Source organism: Ochotona curzoniae, unplaced genomic scaffold (genome assembly GCF_017591425.1).
Source record: "Ochotona curzoniae isolate NIBS_2020 unplaced genomic scaffold, NIBS_Ocur_1.0 scaffold_4921, whole genome shotgun sequence".
In the NCBI taxonomy this organism is placed as follows: Eukaryota; Metazoa; Chordata; class Mammalia; order Lagomorpha; family Ochotonidae; genus Ochotona; species Ochotona curzoniae.
This window is the reverse complement of record NW_024467125.1, coordinates 136,108-145,227: the sequence shown is the minus strand read 5'-3', so window position 1 is coordinate 145,227 and position 9,120 is coordinate 136,108. Positions and strand designations below refer to the sequence as shown.

Below are 9,120 nucleotides of genomic sequence, written 5' to 3'. Positions count from 1 at the left end.
TGCTTTGTTTTCAAAAAAAAAAAAAAAAGCCAGTACCAGGATGATAAGTACCAGGTGCTTGCTGTTCCTTTTGAAAGAAATGTATCTTTTGGTAGAGTTATAAATGGTGCTTCATTCATAAGACTGTATATAGCAATACATTTACCTTCATTGTCATGCGTCTTACATTTTATAATACTACTACTTCTGCTTTTAAGAAGCAATTATGAACAAAAGTTTCCTGCGGATTCGGAACAAGATGGCCAACCACGCAATGTTGGTGTAGCTGAGAGTGCAAAGAGAGAGGGACAGAATTAACCAGAGGAGAGAGTAAGAAATGTAGAATTGCAGGGAAAGGTGTCCAAAGCTGCCTGGATTCAGCGGGATCAAAAGGATTCACACAGGCAGAACAGCAACTTGGGGAGGCAAAAATCCTCAAGATGCTCTAGACAGCAATGGCTGGCAACCTGCACCCAGAGGTACTGGAGGCAGATACCACTCTGATCATACAGACTTGAAACCTGGTGAGTCACAAATCCACGCAGGGAAGAAGCCGGCGGGAGCTTTAGCCGACCCAGAAGAGACAGAAGGAAGCAGAAAGACTCTTAGATCAGAACACTGGTGGGATTTAAAAAAAAACGCCGGAGAACTGCGAGGGCTCAGTGCCCAGCAACCTCTCCCAGAGCAGGGAATGCCTTTGGGGAAAGGGTAGGTAGTTGGGAACTGAAGTGTGCTAGTCAGAGCAAGCCCCAAGCCTCCCCCCTACCCAAAGGGCACTCCGGCCTGAGCCGCCCAGAGGGACGCCTGAATCTCCCCACCCCCAAACAGAGACACAAGGACCCCCAGGCTCAGAAGTTTTTCTCATGGACTCAGACTCCAAAGGCACACTTCGGTCAGCGCCACACCAATACCCGGCCGACCAGCGGGGGAAGTACAAATCCTGGGGCAAACAAAGCCACCCTATTCCCCACCATCGCTTGGCCTTTGGAGGCTCCAGAAGGCGAGGTGCCCCACAGAGCGCGGAGAAGCACTTTGCTGTCTGCACACCGAGTGGCAGTGGCTGCACCGTACCTGCTCTAGGCAACTGCACAGCAAGCAGGGAATGTGGAGGCACCAAGAAAGAACCTGTGCAAAACCCCACACCCGCCAGAGACTGGGAAACGGGACTGCTGAGGAGTGAGAAAGCACCGGTGGTCCACAAGGTGGCAGCAGCTGACCCCGGTAACCTGGCAGACTGATGGGCCCCAACAACCCAGTGGGACACATTGGTCCCAGAAACCCCCAAAAGCACAGCAGAGGTTAAAATTTCAAAATGACAAGAAAATGCAACGCTATGGAGAGAAGTATCAGAAAAAAGTGATTATTCAGAGGAAAGAGTCAGCATTCCTTCCCAAAATGACCAAAAAACAATCTCAGTCTCAGTCTCGGAGTTGCGAGATGAAGACATTGAGGAACTATTGGATATGGAATTTAAAAGAATAATGGTTAAATTCTTCAGAGACTCTGAGAAGCACTGGAAAGAGTTCATGGAATTCAAAAATGACTTTATCAAAGAAACTAAGAGGGTCCAATACACTGTTTCACAACTGAAAAACACCGTAGCAAGCTTGACCAATGGAACGAATGCTGCAGAGGAGAGAATTTCAGACGTAGAAGGTAACCAAATTGAGAACACACAACAAAGGAAATACCTGGAAGACAATCTGATCAAAACCAAGAAATCTAGACAAGAAATAAATGACACCATCACAAAGTCAAATATCAGAATTATAGGAATTCCAGAAGGTGTGGAAAGAGAGACAGGATTTCAGGATGTGTTCAATGAAATTGTAAAGGACAAGTCCCCAAAATCAGAGAACATAAAAGCAAGCCAAAGAAGGACAGAGATTGGACCCCAAAAGACCAGATACATTGTAATCGAGCTCCTCACAAATGAAGGCAAGGAAAAAGGGATAATTTCCAGGAAATACAAAGAACTCCAGAGAAGCAATAACATCAAAACAAACAAACCAGTCAAGAAATGGGCACGGGAAATGGGCAGATGCTTTACCAAGGAACAAATTCAAATGGCTAACAAACAGATGAAAAAATGTTCAAGCTCTCTGGCAATAAGGAAAATTCAAATAAAAACACTAAGTTTCCGTGTAATGCCAGAAAGAATTGCCCACATACAGAAAACTACCAACAACACCTGCTGGCGAGGTTGCAGAGAAAAAGGAAGCCTACTCCACTGCTGGTGGGAATGCCGGCTAGTGTAGCCACTATGGAAGGCAGTATGGAACAGACTTAGGCAATTAAACATTCACCTACCATATGACCCAGCAATACCACTTCTAGGAATATATCCAAAAGACTTATTACACTACAAAGCAACATGCACCCCAATGTTCATTGCAGCACAATCAACAATCACAGGAACATGGAAGGCACCTAAATGCCCATCAACAGAAGATTAGATAAGAAAGTTTTGGTTTGTGTACACTATGTAGCACTACTCAGCGATTAAAAAAAAAAATGAAATGTATTACTTTGTGGCCAAATGGGCCAAACTATGCTAAGGGAAACGAGCCAATCCCAAAAGGTCAGATATAATACGTTTGTTCTCATAAAATATGCTGTCAAATCTAGAGATATTATATATGAATCTTACTCTATGTTACTCTGTCACTTCACTCTTACCGTACCTTATACAACAAGAACTCGTGCTGTAGTTCATTAATCAGGCATCCATAGGAGGCTGATTTTTTATAATCACCTGAGATGGTCAATGTCCCTTTTATCGCTGTTATTAGTACTGCCTATGAACAATGAAGACTTTATCCTATTGTTCCTACATTAGGGCCCCAGGATACAAGAATGAACCCACAATGAAATGACAGTCTCCTACATGGTTGGGAGACACTCCAGTGGAAAGCATGATGGACTTGGGAAAATTCACGTAGGACACAGATTATGAACCTGGAGGGGAGGGAAATTGGGGGAGGGTGAGGGAAATTGGGAGGGGAAGGGAAGGAACTTGGGGAAGGGGGAGGGGAGAGCCCAGTGCCAGTTAAATTGTATATATGTATATAAAAGGCTCCTGCATGCTTAAAAAAAAAAGAAGCAATTATGTAAATGGTAATATTTGCAATAGCTATGTACAAAGTGTCTATGATAGAATGTTAGCTATTAAAAAAAAAAATCCCTGCAAGATGTGAATTTCTGACTCTGTCCTCTCAAATAGAAATTGTTTTTTTTTTATTTTTATTTTTTAAAGATTTATTTTTATTATTTTTACTGGAAAGGCGGATATACAGAGAGGAGAGACAGAGAGGAAAATCTTCCGTCTGATGATTCACTCCCCAAGTTAGCGCAACAACCAATGCTATGCTGATCCAAAGCCAGGAGCCTCCTCCGGGTCTCCCATGCGGGTGCAGGGTCCCAAAGCTTTGGGCCGTCCTCTACTGCTTTCCCGGGCCACAGGCAGGGAGCTGGAAGGGAAGCGGGGCTGCCGGGATAGAACCGGCACCCATATGGGATCCCGGGCGTGCAAGGTGAGGACCTTAACCACTGCGCCACCACGCCGAGCCCTCAAATAGAAATTGTTAAATCAGATCAGGTTTGACTTCTGGCAATTGCAACAGCCCTCTGGGAATGCAGCTACAATTTATATCAGGAGGATTCAAGCTGTTCCACATACTTTATGGCTAACACCACTGTTAAATCACCTTCTCAATGATCTGTATTTGTGTGTACCAGGTGTATGTGCGTCGTCTGAATCATACCCAGGTACACTCATAGCCACCCAAGTGGCTGGATGCTGCTAGCAAAATACCAGATTAACTTGGAATTAAGGGAAGGCTCTTGAATTAAGACTTGTTCACATGTATTTCAAAATAGAGATCACTTAGAAAAACATCTTAAGTAAGACTAGTTTGATATCTTAATACAAAAAGAAAATCCCCAAGAAAACCACAGGTGAGAGTTGTGCTCAATGAAACATGAGTGATTTCTAAAGAATTTTGAATTCTAAATGTAGATTACAAAGCATGCATTAAAAGTTCATATAGCCACAGTGTTTTGTGAATTACATGAAACCTGTACCCATTATATAAATAATTTATATAAAAAGAAAATGGATATGATTTTAAAAAGTACCATAACACACTATTAATCAGTTTAATGCATGATTTATCTATTGATCATTACGTCACATAAACAAGACAGTATAACCAACACTAACATGGAATAAGTAAAATTAATGCTTTATTTTAATATTCCTAGAGTTACACTTTTGTCTTTCATTTAAGAAAATAAGTGTAACTGACTTGATTATGACGATTGTGTGATGGGTAATATATGTGAATTTCTAGAGATGATTAAGTGCTGTTCATCAATAGAGTGCAGGTTCTCACTTGTGAAAGATTTAATTGTATTTAATATACAGTCAACAAAATAAGAAATAAAATGACCCTGTGTGCAGAAAGGAAGGAATGTTTATGAAGCTTAAAATGAAATGGGGTATGAAAGTTTTCTTTGTGCTAACGTTACTGTCTGGTTATTCCAACAAGAAAGAGAAGAACACATTACTTGTGTGAGGAAACATTGTGGGCTATTGTGAAAGACTTGGTGGAGGAGGAACGTGGTGTGACGTCACTATTTCAGGCCCACTGGATGGCCTGGATAGACCACTGGGATGAGGCTGATGCACTGTGCTTTTCCAGTCACCCTGATCTGGCCTCAGGATATGCAGGTACACAAGTAGGAGGACTCCTGCTGTAGTATCTGCATTACTCCCCAGCCTTTATCACCCTTCCCAGCACCCTGGCCTGCTTCTTCTACACCTTCTACTCAATGTAGCTGAGCAGAGAAACACACCACCGCCTCCACCTCTACTCTGATTCCTTTAGCGTGGTGTTGCTTTTGGATTGTTTAGGGTCTCCATGGAGGTACTGATGGCAGAGGCAACCTCTGTCAGTTTTCAGTCCAACGTGAATAGTCCAGAGGGCATTAGTCCTTCCTGTGACTGGAAAACACACCAGGATTTTTAATGTCCACTCATCAATCCACCTGGAAAAACAAGAACTATAAGAGAAGCTGACATTTTAAAAGAAATTTTATTTTTTCCTGTTATATAAATGGAAAGGATAACTGAGAACTTTGGGACCCTGTAACTTCATGGGAGACATGGAATAGGTTCCAGGCTCCAGATTCCCAGCTTCAGAACACTTCAGCTCTGGCCAATTGTGCTCAATTAGAGAGTGAAGCAGTGGACAGATTTCTCTCTCTTTTTCTCTCCCCTTATCTCTATAGATCTGACTTCCCAACAAAATAAATGAATCCTTTAAAAAAGTTAATTCCAAGTATGATAATCTAGGAAAAATAATAAGTTGAATAACATCCAACTAAAGCACTTCTGTTCTTCACAGGAAATGGTCAATAAGTCAAAGACAAATTGTCAGATATTTTTGATCCGAAGTTAGGGAAAATAGGAAAGCAACAAAGGGAAAAAATAGACATACTCCACAAAACAGAAGGGTTTACCAGTGAGCTGCTCAAACTGTATAGATGTTGTCATTCAGATGAATAGAAACTGTAAGAAAACTGAACACACAAGGAGAAGGTTCTACATTTGTAATTTGAGCAGGGGTTACAATTTCAAGCTTGCAGACACTGACAGCTGAAACAATGGGCTCTTTCTTTGCTCCAGATCAATAGACCATCTCTGAGTTTCTGTGTAAAGAGCCTTTTCCGAGCCATCTTGACATCTGTATTCCTGAGACTATAGATGAAGGGGTTCAACATAGCGGTGCCCAATGTGTACACCACCGAGGCCCTAGAACTTCCATGTGAGCTTTGGGTAGCAGTAAAACTAATATAGACACCCAGCCCTGTAAAATAAAACAAGGAGACAACTGAGAGGTGAGAGGCACAGGTAGAAAAGGCTTTATACCTGCCCTGAGCTGAGGAAGTGGTGTGGATGGAGGAGACGATCTTAGAGTAGGAATACAGGATCCCAGCCAGGGGACCTCCCCCCAGCAAGATGGCAAAAAAATATATATATATATATATATACATGATGATATCATTAAGAGAAGTGCCTGAGCCGACAAGTCGGGCCACATGATTCAGCTCACAGAAAAAGTGAGGGATTTCCAAGTGCAGACAGAAGGACAGACGTAAAATCATTAAGCTTTGTAACAAGGCATGCAGGAAACTGATGACCCAGCACATCAGAATGAGCTGCACACAGAGTTGGTAGTTCATGATGACTGTGTAGTGCAGGGGATGACAGATGGTCACATCCTAGTCATAGGCCATGACAGCCAGGACAAAGTTCTCCAACTCTACAAAAAACAAGAAGAAATACAACTATGTGATGCAGCCTGCATAGCTGATGGCTTTGTTCTGAGTCCAGATGTTCACCAGCATCTTGGGAACAATGGTGGAGGTGAGGCACATATCATAGGAAGACAGGTTGGCGAGGAAGAAGAACATTGGCATGTGGAGGTGTGAGTCAGAGAGGATGGCCAGGATGATAAGCAAGTTCCCACTGACAGTGACCAGGTACATGGAGGCGAAGAGCCCAAAGATGAAAGGCTGTAGAGTTGGATTCTCTGTGAATCCCAGGAGAAGGAATTCTGAGAGTTGGGATTTATTGTGAGGTTCCATGCATTCAGGAAGTCTTCTGGGATGGAGATGTAAAACAGTCATGTAAAAACTTCTTACAGTTACTATGTATGAAGGTAAAATGATAACATTCATATTTTTGCAGACATAAAACTGTAATCTGGGCCTGGCGGCGTGACCTAGCGGCTTAAGTCCTGGACTTGAATGCACCAGGATCCCATATGGCCGCCGGTTAAAATCCTGGCAGCTCCACTTCCCATCCAGTTCCCTGCTTGTGGCCTGGGAAAGCAGTCGAGGATGGCCCAAAGCTTTGGGATCCTGCCCCTGTGTGGGATAGCCGGAAGAAGTTCCTGGTTCCTGGCTTCAGACCAGCATGGCATTGGCAGTTGCGCTCACTTGGGGAGTGAATCATTGGACAGAAGATCTTCCTCTCTGTCTCTCCTCCTCTCTGTATATCTGACTTTGTAATGAAATAAATAAATAAATCTTAAAAAAAGAAAAACTGAAATCTATGTCATGCCCATGATCTGGCATCTTTGTGGGGAATTGTTAATGGCATTTCTGACTAAGCTTCCTTTATTATTTGCCATACGATTCCTGCACATATCAGTTAATTTTAATAAGGAATTGCCACTTCCATGTTGATAGCATAGCAGTTAAAATTCTTGCTTTGAAAGCGCTGGGATCCCATATGGGTGCTGGTTCTAATCCCGGCTGCTCTACTTCCCATCCAGTTCCCTGTTTTTGGCCTGGGAGAGCAGTTGAGGTTGGCCCAAACCCTTGGGACCCTTCACCCACATAGGAGACCCGGGAGAGGTTCCTGGTTCCCGGCTTCGGATTGGCACAGCACTGGCTGTTATAGTCAGTTGGGGAGTGAATCATCGGACAGAAGATCTTCTTCTCTGTCTCTCCTCCTCTCTGTATATCTGACTTTCCAATAAAAATATATAAAGTAAATGAGGAATTCCCTTGGACTTGTGCAGTATAAACTGACTTCTGACCATATTCCCAGCACTGTGTGAAGAAAAAGAGTACCATGTGCATATCTTCTGGTAGGAGAGATATCATCTGAAAACAAGTGAACAGTATGATGATAAAGAAATTAGGTAAAATGATTCCAGGTGGATGATGCTATGTTCTAGCTGGTTCCTAGGTAGGGCTAGAAACAGCCTGTCCAGGTAGACAGAACCAGAACCAGCGGCATGTGCAGAAGCAAAGGATTTGCAGAGATCAACCAAGTCACCTTTACAAGTAATATTTTATGGAAAAGGATCAGGGGCTTGGAATAAAGCTGTTTTCCAAAAACATGTGATCACTACTTTTTGGTCACACTGTTCTAAGTGTCAAAACCTTTCTCTCCTGGTCTGTGTATTTCTTTTCATAGGAAAGGCCAGAGTGAGAGAAGTTTTTGGAGAGTCGGTTGCAAGTCATACTTCAAGCAATATCTCATTCTAAAGGTAACAGGAGAAAGCATTTCTCTCATGCAGAATTTCAAAATTAACAGCTTCCCTGCCAGTCACTCTAACGTCACCCATCAGATACTATCTTAATGGACATTTCTATTTAGCCTCATAGCCACAAATACAGTAGCTAGTTCATCCAGTAGCCAAAGTAACAGTGTCACCTCTTCATCTGAAACAGACTGGCATGTCCATTGGGCGGCCTTGAGTTACCGCCCTAGGCACCCATTCTCTAAGATTCTATCTCGAGTTTTACCTGCCAGGCTCTCAGACACAGCTGGAGGGGTCGTGTGTGTGGAGGGTCTCTGACTCGAAGTGGGACTGCTCCCTGGATGGCTGATGATGGAGGCTGACGATTGAAGGTCACAGTGACCATAGCAGGAAGGAAGGCAGCCTGGTCCCCCGTCAGATCAAGACTCCAGGCTGGAGGGAATGCGGGTGGCATCGGGCTGAGGATGTACTCTGTGAGAATGGGCAGCAAAGTGAAGAATGCCCTGTCTCTGTTCATTAGGCTCATGTCCCTCTTGATGTCCCAGCCTCTAATCACCTGAATTCCCTGTGGGGATGCTTGTCTGGGAAGAAAGAAACCTTCCTGCTGATTCTCTGTTCCCAAGAGACTGTGTGGAAGTCAGGTGAGCCCAGTGCTGATTGCCCCTACTCTGGGAACTGTGCTGCATCCCAGAGGTCAAAGCTCTAAGGCAAACTCCTTCTTGGTTGATATTTACTCCCAACAGACCTGCCCTGGTTACATTCTCAGTGTTTGCAGTCTAGAGGTATGCTGGGTCCACTGCCCCGATATCTGCATAAGGTTGTCATTTCCTGCTTCTCAAAGGGGAAGAAGCTCTTTGACTCAGAACCAGCAGCCCTGAGTATCTGGGAAGTAGAAATTGCATCGGCAGTTGAGAGCACTCAATTAGTCCCTCGTTATAAAGCATTTGCTAACACAAAGAAATGTATTCTTTTGTAATTTTTTATCAAATCATGATTAGTTTGAAACCTGCTATATAGCATACAGATATATATTGTTTTATGAACAAATAGGATAAATTGATGTATCAATCACCTGAAGAAT

At 43.3% G+C, this 9,120-nt stretch overlaps 1 pseudogene; it reads right to left on the bottom strand.

The window, feature by feature from the left end:
• Positions 1–5,616: 5,616 nt before the first annotated feature.
• On the bottom strand, positions 5,617–6,531 carry LOC121149983 (annotated as a pseudogene).
• Positions 6,532–9,120: the final 2,589 nt, after the last annotated feature.